An 18202-nucleotide genomic window follows, 5' to 3' on the forward strand; every position below is an offset into this window, starting at 1 on the left:
TGAACCAGTTCTTAACGGCAAATAATATTATACTGTACATCTATCTTTACAGCAATCAGGCTCAACCATCAGAAACAGCTCGCAGCTCAAGCCAGCACAGATAAATAATAGACTTAGTCAGCACTTTAAGATGTGCCCAACAATCACTCATACTTGAAATGAGCCAATAAACTGGCTAATATGACCCTACGATGCCAAGTTTGCAAACTCAAACAGCAATTCCGCCTCATGCTCATTGCATCACTGTATGATGCTGTGATTATGTAAACAATCTGGTGAGTTCATAGAACTGTTTTATGGTGTGCGTCAGGTTTATCCATCAATATATCATGAACAAACACAAAGTGTGTATTTTTATTATATGATACATTGATATTATTTACTGTTTCAAAGAATTTCAAATACAACCACAAATCTAAATCTGCAAACTGCAAAGGGGATTTTAGTTTTACAGTGTGAGTGTATAAAAAAGTAAAACAAATGGGTTCCACAATCAATTCAATTAAATCATTTTGAAATACAAAACTACAAACAAGTGCAAAAGCAACTTATACTGGTCATCCAAAACAATAAACCCAATATAAATTTTGTCCGTCTTTTTCACTCATTGACAGTCTCATGAAAACTTGAATGAAGCATCCAAACTTTAAATTCTGGCACGTCTCATCCCTCTGTGTGCTAGCCTTGAGACGAACATGTTTGGCAGAATGACACATCTTCAAACTGATTGCTAATACTTCTGCCATCCCTCAAAACTACAGCATGGCATATGAGACATGTATCCGTTTTACTGGCTGTTTGGTTCAGTCTGAAATACTGCCAACCAGCGGACATGCGGCTATTTACTCACTCTTGACTTGTTCCAAACCAAAGTGTATTTTTCTGTTGAATACCAAAGAAGATATATTGAAGATTGTTGGACTCACCACTGATTTCCATAGTATTTGTTTATTCTAGATGTTAATGATTTCAGGTTCCCAACATTCTTCAAAATATCTCATTTTGTGTTCAACAAAACCTAGCAGAATTATAATTTTGGGGATGAACATTTCCTTTCATCTGTCTTTTTTTGTACCCATTTATTGAGCATAACTATGTTTTATTTTAAAATTGCTGACGGATCAGTTCATGGGTTCAAGTACTAGCCATTCCCGATGCCAAGGTTTTAAGTGGTACAAGTGACATTTCCGATACCAGCATCAGAATCGAACAACCAGAGTGTTTCCTGTTTATTTGGTGTTGTTGTTTTTTTTTTATAGTTAACTGCTGATAACTTACATTTTATAAACAACCAAAGACCACAGTTTTAGTTATAAATCTTTATAACTCTTCTAAAGCAAAACAGTCAGGAGGGTCCAGAGTAACTGAACAAATGTTTTACTTCTGAGTGAACTTGTAATCCAAATTTTACCCCTTAGACCTTTCCCTAACTCCTAGCCTTTGTTTTGCACATTCATGTGAAAGGGTCAGGGTATTCCAATTCTCTTTAGCCTGAAAGCGTAGGGCTAAGGGGAAGGGCTAAATACCCCTTGAAACAGAGATCTTTCAGGACCACATTCAAAACCAAGGCGTACACAAATTTCTTAGAATACACCAGCTACAACGGCAACATGGCTGCATACACGAATCAGGAGATGCACAAATTACTTTTTTTGGCAATATTATGATTTTTTACAACAAACAGTAACACTTTATAACAACTACACACTATGAATAATCTATTAAGAATTAGCAAATAGTACATTTATTACCTGTTAAGGATTATCTCTACATTAATAGATATACATATAATAGTTTATAAAGCAGTTTATAAATACATCTAAAAATGCTGTATTTATAATGTGCTTAATAATTGTGTTTTCATACTTTGTTAATAATTTTTTTAATACTTAGGAATTGCATTATTTACAAACAAGTTTTTTTAAGAATAGCTGTTGGTTTTTAAGATCATTTAGAATAAGTTAGTAAATGATTAATAAACTATTCAAATAACATTCGTATATCTTTTTACTTAGGCATCCTAATAGTTCATTTGTATGTTAATAGATGTTTACATTTCAAACTTCTTCCAGTTTTGTGACCTAATCTAGAGTGAAGACTATTTATGCTTTATAAATGCATTATAAATGACAATTAAAGGCTTAGTTATATTCTAAAAAGGAAAAAAAGAAAATTTAAGACTTTATTAATTTATATTTACTTGTAGATACACAAATGAAACTGTATCAAATGAAAAATACATTTTGTTGCAATCTTAAGAAAAAATAAAATTAATGTGCTGTTTAAACATCGATAAATAACTTTGAAATGTTATATCATATTATATTGTTAAATGATCATGTTGTTTTATTTTATTTATTTGTTTTTATTTCTAACTGTATTTTAACACTCCAGTTATTCTGCAATGTTTAAACTAGTGATTTTATCTTTTAGATAAGATTGCAAACATTTATTGTTCATTTGATCCAAAGCCTTTAATTATATTTTTTAATTGATTTATAAAGCATAAAGGTCACACCCTAGATTTTATGAATCATTTATTAACTCATTCTGAATTATTATAAAAGCCACTAACTACTAAATAATGAAATATTAATTGTTCATGACTAAATTCAGTAAGTAATAAAGTATGAAAACACAATCATTAAGCACATTACAAATGCGCTTTTGAGTCAAGAATACTGCATGTGTAGAAGTATTTATAAACTGCTTACTAGCGTCTATAAATTTAGAGTTAATGCTTTAAAGATAATGAATTAACTATTTGCTAATGCTTAATAGATTATTCATAGTGTGTAGATATTATAAAGTGTTACCAAAAAGACAACAAAAAAAATCTCTAATCTATTGACACTCTAATACCCTGTCAGAAAAGTCTCAAGCCTGATTTATACTTTCGTCTGGCTTCACACCGGGGACCTCTCCTGACTGCGCACGCACCTCACGAAACGGACAAGGCTTTTTTATCCTATTTTTTTAAACTTGCCGCATTTGCCATTGTTATATTCTTTAAAACGACAGGGGGCAGTCAAAAGAAACTGACCATAAAATCAGACGGATAAACAGAGAAGTTTACGAAACTACGTCATACCAGTAATATCATTCATTATTTTAGTATTTTTATAAATTTATTTTAATGATCATAAAGATTCTTATAACCACTCAAGAATTTTTTTTAAATCAATCTTTGATGCATCACTTCATATCTCTGACAGTTTAATCTATTAAAGTTTATTAAAATATTAATGACAAGAGAACATGGGTTACTCTATAAATATATCTTTTTATCATGGCAAGAATAAAAGCAAAAACAGTACACTTACTAAAAAATACAGATGTTTTATTTTTAGTTGTTGTTTGTTTGTTTTCAGCCCATATTACTTTCTGGTTAGATTCTGTTCTCTACTATTCTTGACCATTATTAAAAGTAAAAGCAAATTCAAATTTTTCTAAATTAAAATTTGTAATATATACATAATCAGTGTAAAACCTATGAGGTACCTGGGTCTCCACTTCTGCCATGGCCTCTTTATGCTTTAACAAACTTATCCCTCAGGTTTTTCCAAACTTAACAAAAACCTTTCTCCTTTCTCATGGCTGTTGCAATTTCTAGCCAAGAATTATTGTCCATCTGATAATCCCTATGATCATGCATGGATGGATCATAAAGATGTCCGTACAGTCGTACCTGTTTTAGACAAAATCTCTTCAAAGTGTTTCATATCAAACTCAAATCAGATGCGGCGCCATGCGAACTGTTAAGTCGAGTAAAAGTGCACTCTGCCAGCCGGAATCATGTCGCGCACACCTAAGGCGAACCTCCGCAAACACAGCAATGATGTCACATTTGCTGCGCACACTCAAGCGAACTAGCAGACAGGTCTATAAACCAGGCTTAATGCCTAAGAAACGGGTAGGCTATGAAGTTCATTTTCTTGTTTTTTCATAGATGAATAGGGCCACGGTGTAAATGCACAGTACAGTTACAAGCTTATTGCAGCATTATATCGTCACGATAATTTGATATCATTGCCTTATGTGATTTACTGAAAATTAATACCAAAAACAACGCAACTGGGATAACTAAAGCAGTCGCCATCCTCGTTATCATATAACATAAAAGCTCGCCATGACCTATGATGATGATGATGATGTGTGTGTGTGTATTGTAGTTCTGTCCCAGTTTTAAGGGTAAATTTTGAAGCCCTTCAGGGGTAGGGGTTAAAAAAACTGAATTGGGATCTTAATACTTAAATGTTTGCCATCAGTAACCAGAAATCAATTGAACAATTTTATCTGGCTTGAAAACACTTGTCATTAACAGGGTCTACTTGTTGTTTTCACACATAACCAGTCAACCAAACATGAAGAGTAACCTTAACTAGGTGTGGCTCTAAATAACACAATTTTTGTTCCCATGAACTCCGTGAGAGTCGATGACGGCAATGATGTACGGAGCCCGCAGAGACACACACGGGTGCACAAAAGCAGCGATGGCTCATGAAAAGCTTATCATGTTCCATTAGAAGAGAGAGTGGCCTTGGGCAGTGAATGGGCCACCCCTGGCTCGCAGCACTTCCTCTGGGAGCGGGGTCAGCTCTCCCACGGATCTGTCACTGCTCTGGTGACACTGTCAGAGGGGAAAAGCCCATCAAGCAACACTTCATATTCAGCCAAGGAGCAGGAAGAAGCAGCGGGGGGCCGGTTTGAGCGAGGAGGGATCTCACATAACTACACATTTAAGTACTTCCTTTAGCAACAGGAGCTCGGAACGGCTTGGCAACAAAAGGCTCAGGCTGGAGATGGCTGGCATGTTGAGGCTCTTCGAGATGCTGGCCGACAACAAATGCACCGGTTTTCTCACTCCAGCTCGTCTTCAGCCTTTTGAAGCTTTTGTAAACAGTGGAGTGACACCTCCTCAGAGCACAATCACATGCGTCTTCCTCGTGTGCGTCCGTGAGAGATGACTCTTAAAGGGACCACTCCACTGAAGTGAAAATTACCATCATTTAAAATCACTGACGTGTTTTCACTATTTCAACTGTGGAAATCAGAATGGTGCGCAAGAAAGACAGACAGTTAATTGTGTGAAAATCTGAAGTGGGTGGTGATTTGTAAATGGCAAATTCCCCCCCAAAAAAAGTGTAAAAAGGTCAGTACTGGACATCCGATTATGGCAACGTGCTAAGAGGTAGCAACGTTTTTACCTCTACTGCTAGAATCTTACTATACCAACCAGAATTGAATTTAAAGGCAAGCAACATGAATATAAAAGTATAAGAAAGTAAAACGTCACACAAAGGTGTCAAAAAAGACATGAAAAAGACAAGAAATGAAGATGAATTCCGAGGGTGAAGAATCTAGAGATGCCATGGTAGCTGGAGTCGGCCCTGATGAAGATGATGAAGAAGTTGGCTCACACTTTATTTTGATAGTCTGTTTGTTGAATTTAAGTTACATTGCATCTACATGCCAAGTAATTCTCATTAGATTATAAGTAGATTGTTAAGTTGGGGTTAGTGTAAATTGATGTACTTGCAAAGTATTTTATAGTCGTAAGTAGTAACTTCAGGTAGAAATAACGATACTAAAGATATGAAAGAAATAAAGATATTATGAAAGCTTTAAAAAAAAATTCTCCAAGCAACAATTACGAAGACAAGTAAGGAGATAAAGGAATGCAGAGGGTGCATAGTAAAAGCGAAGCAATGTATTTTGGATGCCGAAGATAAAAGCATTGGGCTCAATATTAGATCAATAATACTAATGATAATAAATACAAGGAAATATTTATAATAAAGAGATTAATAAACATTCCAATTGTGAAGTCAAGCACTACATTTACATATAGATGGATAAAATTTATATAAAAGTTCTTCTGTTTAAACTTTAAAAATGACGGCGCAATAGCCTAGTGCAGTGCTATTCAATTGGCGGCCCGCGGGCCGAACCCGGCCCCCGAGGCAATTTGTTCCGGCCCTCCAAATAGTGTGACCAAGACATCAAAAATAAAATTATTTCAGTCGAAAAACGGCCGCTATAGTTAAGAAGTGAAGTGCATCAGTTCAATTTAGCATGAGCTGCAGAGGCTGCGCAGAGCGTGAGTCACCATAAACGAGTGACACAGGCAGCCGAAAACATTCAAGTGATACATTTGGATGTTCACTCTTAACTGCGCTTTAATTCGTCACAGTTAATCAATCATAGAGGCTTCTCTAAGCTGCATTTCTGTTGCACGGAACAAAACTAAACTGCTGCAATTAAACAAAGTTATGCAAAGTTGCCAACTGTGAGTTGGTTTATAGCTCCAAGTATGTACACCGAGGCTAATACGCACATACACAGGATTAACTATAGCAGCGGCTGTTTCCATTTCATTCTTTTCCGCTTGCAAGTTTGTTATTTCCAATGTAAGAATATATGACAATATGCGCGCACAAGCGGAGCATATTTTTTCTGTATGTATGCATGTTATTTTATGTATGTATGAACGCAGATTGCAACAACAATTAATCTAAATAGCCATTTACTTACTCAATATAAAGCTTAAATTTTGTCGTACAAAAAATAATCGTACAGCCAAAATCTATAATCGTTCATCCATAATTGTTTTGCAGTTCAAAACATAGCATATGAACGTGTCTGAATTTAGAAGAAGCCTACTTTTGTTGTGCTCTGAAATACATTTGAATGTTTGGAAAAAAAAAATGATGTTATGCAATTTCGAAATACAATATATTGACATTTTAATGTAGAAAAAGCCAACGTGGATGTCTTAAGGAAAAATACAGCATATGGGCTCTTATATGCTGTTGTGTCATCACCCATATAGCAAGTCATATCTCTCCAACCCTTCGTTTGGAATGCTTTTCATGAACCGGCCCCCATAACAAACTAATTAAATAACCCTGGCCTAATGGTTAGCACGCTGACATGGTGCAGTAGCACTTCAGGGCATCCCGAGTTCGAATCACGAAGGAAAACAAATTAATTAAATCAGTCAAGAAATTGCATTAACTAATAATATTAAAATTGACAAATAAAATCTTAACAATCTGTTGCGATTTCTGATATTTGGGATTTAGATTGAATGTAAGTAGAGCATTGTAAACATTGCAAACTAAGCTTGTTAGATTCAAATAATGTAGTGTAAAAACATTGTAAAATATTTTTGCATTGTTCATTAATATAAAAAGCTTATCAGATGTATAGGTATTATGAAGTAATATGAATAATGTATATATTTTTAAACATTATATATATCTTTTAAAAAATAGCTTAGCAAATAAAACACAAGGGAGGCCAACTGGGCAAAAAGGGGATGCCTCTCAGACAATTTTAGAAGCTGTCATTCATTAATTCTCAGCATACTATTTTTTGTCTCTTTTTCATCTCTTGTTTATCCATAAAGCATCCATGTGGGATAAAAGAACGGCATCTTAACTGTATAGTAAATTGGACTAGCGTCACTGCGCAAAAAAACATTATATTCATGCTTCACTTCTGACGGAACAGTTTTTTTCTTTTTCTAATAATGCAGAGTTTTGAAGTAAGGGTTGATTTCTTTTAAAAATAACTTCTGAATCGGAATAAAAACCTGCGTATTAGCGCGCTGCTACATTGAAAAGAAGATTTGATTTGCGCATTTTGATTGGTTCTTGGGACATAGTGGCTCATGCTGTCAAAGGCAAGTGGCGCTTAAAGGCTTTTGCCTATACAAACTATTATTTCTGAATGGGCTGACGCTGAGATTTGGATGATCATTTGAGGCAAAAATATTTGTTGAACATGTACTACGTGCCTAAAGGATTCGCTTAATGTCATTAGCTCATTTTGGTCGAAAATGACATTTAGCGGCTTTTGCATCTGAACTCTTCATTCAATAAATTGTAAAAGAAAATGTAAATAATTGAAAAATGAAAAAAAAATTAAATCATTTTTAAATCATTTTAAACACCATGATATCAAATATTATATATCAATATTCCACACAGAAAGAAATCACATAAAAACTTCAGAAGAAATATCCCTACATACAGGGCATCAAAAATAAAATAAAATGTTTTAAAAATTGTTCATACAAACAAGAAAATTGTCGCTGGCTGAACATAAAAAATATATTAGAAAAATACAACCAACCAAAAGTCATTAAGACCCCTATTGAACAGAGAAAAAATTATAGATTTATCAGAGTAACTCATTTTGTCTGAAGAAAGAAACTCACACAAGCTTGCAATGACATGAGGATAAGTAAATGATGACGAAATTCTAATTTTAAACCTGAACTATCTATTTAAATGAGTATTGTTTCGAAGTCAAACCAAATAGAGATTTCAGTTTCACACGGCAAGCCCCGTTCACTGAAGTTTACTTAACGCGCTGTCAGTTTACAAACATGTTGGTATCAGGTTGTAACAATTCAAGCGTTTTTTCCAGCATTCCTGCAGTGCCCAGGTCATGTGTGAGTTCAGAGGCCACCAGCGCCCCCTGTCTGGAGCTCAGGCCCCTGTGCTCTTCATAGCGTGGGAACAATATACACACTTCCTCGGCCTAGAGAAAAAAACTACTAACCATTTTGACCACAGTGCGTGGGACTGAGCTAAGCAAGTCAAACCACGAGCATACGCACACACAAACACATCACCCTTTACACACATGTGCACACATGAAAAAAAAAAACTCTCTTGCACTCTGTGCCCAGATCTCCACTGGAGAGCACATCTTAGTTCTGGCCTCCAATGGGTCAGGACAACAACTCTGGATGGCAGAGAGTTACATGTGCTTTATTTTTTCGGTTTCATTTTTTCTGGATGCTGTTTTAAAAGACGCAGTGGAGAACACATACAAGTTCTTGCCTCAATTTTATTTTTCCTGAATTAATTTTAGTTTAAAAAAATTTTTTTTGGTTATTTAATTTGTTTTGGACTCTATTTTAATAGATATACTGTATAAAATATAACTTCAATTGGCTTCCTGTTAAGTCACATATTGATTTTAAGACCTTGATTTTAACATATAAAGCAGAGCATGGGCTAGCAGCCGACTGCATTTGTGACCTGGTAACTCTCGTCACTTCCACTAGCAGTCTTCATTCTGCATCTTTACTTATGCTGTATTGGCCATGCTGAAAACCTAAGACCATGTATGGTAGAGCTTTTTCGCACAGTGTGCCTAAGCCATTAAATGGTCTACCCATCAGCATCAGGAATGCCGCTTCTTTAGACTGTTTTAAGAAACTTCTCAAGACTCATCTTTTTACTGTTGCTTTTAATTTGATTATCATTGGTTAACTTGATTATATTTGTCAATTCAATCTTCCAATTTTATTGTTCATATTTTATTGTCTTTTTGTGATGTTCTTACTGTCTTTTTTTTGTTCTGCTTTCTTAAAGTTTGCCTTGTATGCCTTGTAGCACTCTGGGTCTGAGAAAAGCGCACTATAAATAAAATGTGTTATTATTATTATTATTAACTTCCAACATGATTCATTTTTTTATGTTTATTTTTTTCCCACTGAGTTCTATTTCCCCGTTTCCCCGACTCATTTTTAATAGTTAGAATAAATGTTAGTAATCAAACAAAGGCATGTCCAGCTAATTTAGTCATGAAACGTGAGCAAATTGACAAAAATTAATGAAAAACTTTATCTTTAATTTACACTATGAAATGTTTTACATTTTTTACAAATGAAACCGAAAAACATTAAACCAGACTTTTATTTTGACAGGTTGTCCTGAAGACACTGATATGATATGATATGATATGATATGATAGGTTTTACCACATGACAAGTACCAAAGATTTAGATGTATGTTTTTTTTTTCCTCAAAGTGACAGTAGCCAATGACAAAAAGCGCAATCAGCAGTGAAACTGAAACCAAAAGTGTGCACATAACTTAAAAGATCATATCACTTTTTAGATTTATGATAACGACAAACATTTTAGATGTTTTTTTCTTTCATAAATATTACGGAGTTGTGCATGAGAATAAAAGTGTACACTGTAAAAAGTAATAGCTATTCTTACTAATAAAATTAAGTGCAGTTAAAATTTATTATCGTTATAATTCTTATTATTTTTATTATTAACTTCTAACATGATTTTTCCCCCATTAAATTCAATTTTTTCCATTTTTATTTCTTTTTCTAGACAAATTTTTAATAGTTAGAATAAATGTTAACAATCAAAGGCCTGTCCAGCTAATTTAGCCATGAAACATAAGCAATTTAACAAAATTTTACGAAGAACTACATTTATCTTTACTGTTTTTTACTATTTACAAATGAACCTGAAAAGCATTAAACTTTTATTTTGACAGGTTGTCCTGAAGACACTGATATGATATGATGATAGCGTTTACCACATGACAAGTACCAAAGAAGATCCACACTCAATTTATTAGATAAATCACAGAAGAAAAGATGTTCATGTGTTCACAATTGATTGACACGAATGATTCCAGATTTGGGCGATTTAAAGTTGGAAAAGGACATCAGAAAATATTTTGGTTATTTTTAAACAAGAAAAATAGACACATTGTTTATTTTAATGGCACAAAGCAGCCTAAATCAAGCACAAACAAACTGCACTGATTTGTAGTAATTTGAGCAAAACACAGCAATGTGTGCAAGGTTCATATATTTATAACCACCTCAGAGAATATGCGGGTCACAAGTCACTGGCATTGTTATTTTAGGAGTTGCGGACTGAAAAGTTTGGGAACCCCTGATTTAAGTGATCATATTGAATTTTAGAGTTATAATTATGACAATCATTTGACATGTTTTTATTTCATATAGCGAACACAGAGTTGTGCAAGCATATGTCTCAAACATAATAATTTAACTTCAGATTATGAATAGTTCTATTTTGATGTAACTTTACTGTGCATTAGCGACCAGAACAAATTTAAAGTCTATTTAAGACTACCATTCCAAGTATATACAAAACTGAGCATTTTAATCAACAGTGAACCTCTACATAGGCCTTATTTTATTATTGTTGCTTTACCATATGTTTAAGAAATAACAATAATAACAGCCTACTCACATTAACCTTTATTTTATGAATCGTGAGAAAATTGTTATCCTTATTTTAAGCAAAAAAAAATCATGATTCTCATTTTAGCCAAAATCCTACAGCCCTCAATCCCACTGAAGTGACTTGACTCAGCTCTGGTAATACAGTTCATATGTCTACATTTTTGATTAGTAAATCGGCAGAGGCCGACAACACCTTGAGAGTCACATGTGCGTCAGGACTTGTGTACAGCAAACCAAACTGCATTATTTATTAAAAAATTAAAATTTCTTTAAAAATGTTCTAATTATGTTAGTAGACATTGTCATTTGATCAAGTGTACAGAACTACTTTGAATTTATTCGTTCAAAAATGTTGCCAAATCCTGCGTTATACATCTAACTCAATTTTTATGACTAGATTTCATCCACATTTTCTTCCCTTTGGAAACCATGGGGCGCTACTTAGAGCACACACTCACCCTTGAGAGAAAAACTGAACACACATGCATGGGAGAAAGAAAGCAAAACTCACAATAGGAATAATAAAAGAAGCAGGAACATACATGTGAGCATTATTGATTGAAAAAAGCTGCTATTCAGAACTGTTTACTATACCTCAGCAAAGGGGGGAAAAAAGCAGTCTCCCTCACAGCAAGACGCATCAGCAGCAATGCTCAATATTGACGGCGGTTTTATTTACTGTATAGTAGCTTGACTGGAAGCAGCTGATGTGGCTACATGGGCAATACACACAAACAAACAGTGAGCCTGTGGGGAGAGGCAGGGACTGTTCATCAATGGCCACGGGCAAACACTGCTCCACACACACACGGTCAAAGCGCTTCACCAACAAACATCAAAGCAGCACTCCAGTCAGATTGAGCAAAACACAATCAATTGCGAGAAGCCTCTTATTTCAGAAATGTAAATTGGCCGGCTGGAGAGTGGTGACAAAGGGAATAAATGGTACAGTGGGAGATGCTGTGAAATTTAAGGATGGATTTGGAATTCTAAGTTACACACAGCTGTCTAGAGAAAGAGAATATATCCCAGCACCTAATCATATATACATGTGTATGTATTGTGTGTGTGTGTGTGTGTGTGTGTGTGTGTGTGTGTGTGTGTGTGTGTGTGTGTGTGTGTGTGTGTGTGTGTGTGTGTGTGTGTATAAAAATGAGCTGAAACAACACAACTCTCTGGGCCAATTTTTTGGGCCAACTTAATTGTTTTATGATCAGTTCACTTAAATTTGTTGATAACTTATTTGCTTTGTATCAGGACAACATGAATAAATTGTGTCTAAGAGCATTTTTTACAGTGTAGACAGAGAGGGATCATTTTGTGTGTTAAATATGCAGTAATGTATGTAAATAAGTTTATGTTAATAAATGAAAACTTTTCACAGACTTGTTGACAGGTTTTTTTGACATTGATTTTAAAATATTAATTGTAAAATGCATATATATTGCAGATGCTATACATGTTGCATACAATAGTCAACATTTAAAGAGGATCAAAGCCTTAAAATCAATGTTGTCCTAAAACTATATTTTGATCAACTTTTTAAACCTACTTCAAATGTTGACTACTGTAAATATATTTATTTGAATTTATGCAGTGTACCATGGCCGAGAGAGCTTAATGCGCTGCAATTTAACAAAGCACATGCAATTACAAAAAACACCAGCAAATAAATAAACGATCTTCAACAATTTGACAGCACCCGTGTTGCAAATTGGTCACAACACGAACAACTGAAGAAACAAGCTGCAAATCAGGCACAGCATTTGCAAATATCCACGTAACACAACGGAAATGTGACATGACAGACCCTGCTAAGATATGGATGTGCTGTTATGCCGTGACTGTTGCTCATTGAAGTGATTGGTGGTCTTTGAAAGGCGAGTTGTTTTTTCGTTTATTTTAATATCCTGATTACACAACATAATAAACCCATATCTATGATAATAACACTGGTGTTTTTTGTAATTGCATGTCCACTGAAGCATTTTTGCGCTGCAGAAAAGCCAACGTTGTTCTACAGATGCTCAGCTGGGCTGAATTTCTGCAGTGAGTTGCTATGATAGTACATCTCTGTACCCTTGAAAGTGAAATAAGTTGAAAGTTCTGTAGGAGCTGAAAGTCTTAAAAGTTGTCCCACTCCTCCACTGTGATTGGATGGCTAGTTCAAAAGTGACACTGATAGCTGTGGCGTTTTCAACATGTAACAGCTAAAAAAAACACACTTATCGCTCAGCGCCTACTGTAAAATGTCCACTCAGGTCCCGTTTTCCCTAAAACTTTTTCGTTTTAAAGCGCATAACTTTTGCTTTTGCATCCACACTACCCTGGAGTTTTCAAGCCTGAAAATGGGCCTTTTTGGAAACGCTGAAGTGTCAGTGTGGATGGGGGAAAACGGAAACATCTGAAAACAGAGGATAGGAGGCGCATCCGATTGTTTTGTTTTTTTTCCACAATATTAAGTACACAAAGTTCAGTCTTGCATCCCTTTCCTACTTTGCATGTTTGATATGAAAAACAAACTCCCGAGGACAAGTTGGGTAAATTGTCAAAGAGAACAGTGTAGGCTACTTTATAACCTCATTCACATCAGGCTACGTTGTTTCACATTTATCTCAACAATAAAATGAAAACATGATATAAGGAACTGCCTATTTTCATTTCAATAATAACTTAACAGACACCAAAAATGTTAAGGCATCGTGTAGCTACATATTTATATGACCGTCATCATCACTGTATGCATATTTATGACAAAACAAAGCCTAACATCACTGTCTCCTTTCATTTTCATTGAAAAATATGAAACAGTCTCTTTTGCTGAATATCAGTTTTAATAATCGATAATGGCAATCAATAATACAAGGTGTCTATATAATATAAGAAATAAAGACAAAGCAATCAGTCAAATCTGTGATTACATTAATATATCTTTGCGCTCATCCAAAACATGTTACCTGAGAACAAGTAATAGATTCAAAAAACCAAAGAGTTATTAGATTGAGACAAGATGAATTAAATGTCACATTAAACAACTGTAGTGAGATGAAATCTAGAGATGGGGAGGTGTGCTTAAAGCACTTTTTGCCTGGGGCAAAAACATCCACATACGCTGCAACGCATGACAGAAAGTGTGTGGTCACGTGATATGCATTTTCAGCGGTATATTCTGGATGGAGATCTTTTCAGAAACACTGGGTGAATGCCAGTGTGAACGTGGATCGTTTTAGCTCCAAAACGCCATTTTAAAAATAAAACATATTAGTGTAAACGGTATGTAAACAATAATGCATGCGATCAAAAACATGCGCTACCTTTGACAACAGAAATCAAACGCTCAGCTCAAGAAAAAAAAAACGCAAAATTTTTTGGAATTTTTACATTTTTTGCAAATAAAACTTCAAAATCAAAACTATATATTTAAAATCTACAACAATATTAGTTTGGCTCAAATAAAAAAAACAATAAATGAGGTGCGAGGCCATAGAGTTCCTTGTAAAAAGAACTCACAGTATGATGTTGGATCATAAGAACGGCTGGTCAGCAAACCATTTAATTCAAGTGAAGCACGAGGACCACATTTTTTTCTTTTTTTTCTGTTTGCAAGCACCAAATGTTCACTTATGAAGAGAAGGGGCACAGTGAGGAACGTCAGACTGCACTCTTTGAAATGCCTCACCACAAATGTTACAAGAGCTGAAAAGAATGCGCTTAAACGTCGGATTGATAAAACCAGAGGCAACATGTCTCGCATATGCTTGTGGTTAGACATATTAAAGCAAGATGAGAGTTGACTGTCTATCCAGGATGGTGATACAACTGATTTTGCAGACAGCAATGTAAAAAAAAAAAAAAATAGAAAAGAAAAAAGTGTTTACAATAAGCAGCTTAACCAAAATATAGAAGCAAAAACCACACCAAAAAAAAAGGAAGAGAAAGAGAGCGATGCAACGATGCTAAACAAAACCAGGTCAAGTCTTCAGAATTCTTTCAGATGGAGCTTTGAAGCACAACAATCGCAGTTAATTAGATCCAGAATATCCGCCTCCACTCCAATAACATTGTTTTTGTCAATAGAACTGGATACAATTAAACAAGAACAATGAGACAGCTCGCTCTAAACGCTGAAGTGAGACGCTTTACTCTGCCAATGACATTGTTTGCAGAGAAGACCTCTAATGAAGGAAGAATACAGTGCTTTACTAATGCAGGCCATATTCGGCTTCTCACAGAACCGCTGGCTTCATGACAGCTGACACCCGCTAAACATACACAACTAACAATAACAACACACACTTAAATACCAATTATCAGGCCAATATAAAGCACACTGTCAGATAGAGAGAGATATAGTTTGAGGGATAAGACGGTGGAAGAGTTGTAAACAAAACAAAGCGAGCGACAGAGTGTGTGTGTGTGAGTGTGTGTGAGTGTGTGTGTGTGTGTGTACGTCTACAGCTGCTCGCTTCTTTATGATTCATTGAGATCTTTCAGAACGCCATATGATGAAGCGTTCAGTAGTGGTTTGGAAAAGCGCTGGTCAACACAGTCGAGCTACAACCCACAATTCCTCATAGATGCCGATACTTTCCCAGCTAAGGATGTGTTGCACGCTGGAGAGGACAACTGACAAATAAATATAAGCCTTTTTGTCTGTAAACAAGAGTTTATGCAAGTCCAAAGCGCCATGAGGAATGGATGGAAAACGCTCCAGGGTGCAGGCGGAGGAGATCATAAAAGAGCAGAAACACTTTACTAGGAACAGTTTGTTTTGTGAGCAATCACCCCACTGAATAATAAAGTGAAGTGCGTGTTGAAGTTTATGCCAAAACCTTAGGATGCGGTGAGAAAGTCTGTAATGGCTGGTGTAGTGACACTTTTAGTGGAAAATTACATCTCATTTTTATCAGATGAGAAATTGTGCTGACAGCTAATGGGATCTGCTGGTTCTGCCATTTAGTTTGGAGACTCAGTCATCATTTATTCGTCTTCACAAACATTTCTTTTTTTTCCAGGGGACACAAAACGTAAATTCTGAATATTGTCCCGTTCACTCTTTTTATTGGAAGAAAATGAATGGAAAAAGTGATTTTCCCTTTGTGCCAAAAATCATTAGAACATCAAGTAAAAATCCAGTTCTATGAAGATGTTTTGTAAATCTCCTACAATAAATATCACATATATTTATAAATATATTTTAAAGGTCCCATGAAATTAAAATAAAGTTTTTTTTTAGATGTCAGTATTATTCATTTTTAGTATATCTATAAGCGAGTGTGCCCCAAACAGTGACAAAATTCTCATTTAGAAGATATAAAACTGATATAAACATATAAAGCCTGTAGTTTGTCACAGCAGCCTAAATGGATCAGCAGTTTTATTCAGGTCATTTTACACTACAGTTTCTCATCACATCATACCCAATCAAATGCTCTCTAGTATCTGACATTACCCGCCCTCTTCAAGACACTTCTCACTTGCTTTTCATTTGATGAGCTCAACCACTCTCACTGTGATAAAACAAAACACTATTGGCTGTTTTTAAAAAGGGAGGAGCTTCTCGATGTTCCACCCTCTCATCATGCTTCGGTTGAGATTACGTCAAACATTGAATAAAAATACATATTTCATAGCACTTAAGAGAATCTTTAAAAGCTGATTTTCACAGTATTTAGATTTTTTTTACCAGAATTTTCTAATTGTTGTATTCCGACCAATTTTTATAACAAACCATACATCAATGAAAAGCTTATTCAATCAGCTTTCAGGTAATGTATACATCTCAATGCAAGGCTCAACAATAAACATTGCCCGATAGCCCAGGGCCAGCGTGAGAGACACTCAGGACAGTAGACAGGATTATTTCAGGCCCGATTGAGCCAGTGCTGCCTTGTCAATAAAATTTTATTTGTCTGCAACAAATTGTAAATTGCGCAAAAAAAAAAACAAAAAAAAAAAAATCAAGAAATAGTTTGTGCTTTTAAGCCTTTAAATGCTACCTTCTCTGTGATATAAACACCATATTGCTTTTTGTTTCCTCTTATTTGATTGGATGTTTTGAGGATGTTATTTTTTCCATAACCTGGTAAAAATCAGTGTAGTGAAGAGATGGCAACATGGCAGCAACATCAAATTATGAGGCTGAAAAAGGGAAGCAGACGTTCACATGGGTAAAACATGACGAAAACATTTATTTTGCACAGTTTGCTGTCAGTTTGGCAGGTCAGCCACCTTTTCTTTTGCAATAAAATACCTGCACATTTTTCATACTGCTATTTTTGTTTGCACTTTGAATTTTGCTCATTATACATCTAGTAAAAATTTTTTAAATATTCACAGTACTTTTTTTTACACATTATTTAAAATATGTCACAAAAAAAAGCTATTCATTTTGCTTTTTATAAATTTTTTTAATGGGGTAAGTGAAAATATTGGCAGCCAAGTAAAAATCTGAACCAGTAGGGAAAAACTCCTTAGCATTGAACCCTGCAATGTCCAAAACAATTACACTGATGTCTGGTTTTGTGGATTATATAGTTTTATTATTTAAAAATAATTTAGTCCTAAAAAATCCTACAAATCCTTTATGTATTATGCATGTCCATGAAAAATAATGACTAAAAATACAAATGTTCATTAATAACACCTTTTAGAGAGCTATAAATTCTCTCATAGCAATAGTTTTGAATTTGTGTCACTCCGATTAATTTATGATTAAGTTAGTTAAATTTTGTGACCAAAACGATTCACAAAATCCTGACTTGGGAAAAATGATCCATTCATGAATCAAGCACCACTAAGCATCTCATAAACTTAAGAGAATGAAACATGCAATGAATATCAAGATTTTCAGTAAATAAATTACACCTCGGTCTGTTCCTGAATGGATTCAGAGCACTTTAAATGTAGTACATGCAATGTCATTCACTCCCTATTCAATAAAACCACAAGGAAATGAGCAACCAACACATTATTTAAAAGATTTTCCATCGTGTGTCACAAATCCTCCATTTTTTTTTATAGCAATATAAGCAGCAAAGTCTTTGCTGTACTCATCCAATGGTGCTCAGGAGAGACCGTCTGGACTGGGATGCACATAGGTGCATGTCTATACAGCACCGAGCTTGCTATTAAAGATTTATATAGCATCTGTTAGAGC

The 18202-nt window shown here is 34.9% G+C and overlaps 1 protein-coding gene and 1 long non-coding RNA gene across 3 annotated transcripts in view; one reads left to right on the forward strand and one right to left on the reverse strand.

Annotated features, from left to right (window-relative positions):
- The window catches only part of adka (adenosine kinase a), a gene marked incomplete at its 5' end in the record, with an annotated part of 289242 nt that overhangs the window by 239171 nt on the left and 31869 nt on the right, over window positions 1-18202 (reverse strand).
- Window positions 1-18202, forward strand: part of LOC147841073 (uncharacterized) — a 360944-nt gene that overhangs the window by 194494 nt on the left and 148248 nt on the right. The gene's annotated exons all lie outside the window — the stretch shown is intronic.

Source organism: Danio rerio, chromosome 13 (genome assembly GCF_052040795.2).
Source record: "Danio rerio strain M-AB ecotype USA chromosome 13, GRCz13ab, whole genome shotgun sequence".
NCBI lineage: Eukaryota > Metazoa > Chordata > Actinopteri > Cypriniformes > Danionidae > Danio > Danio rerio.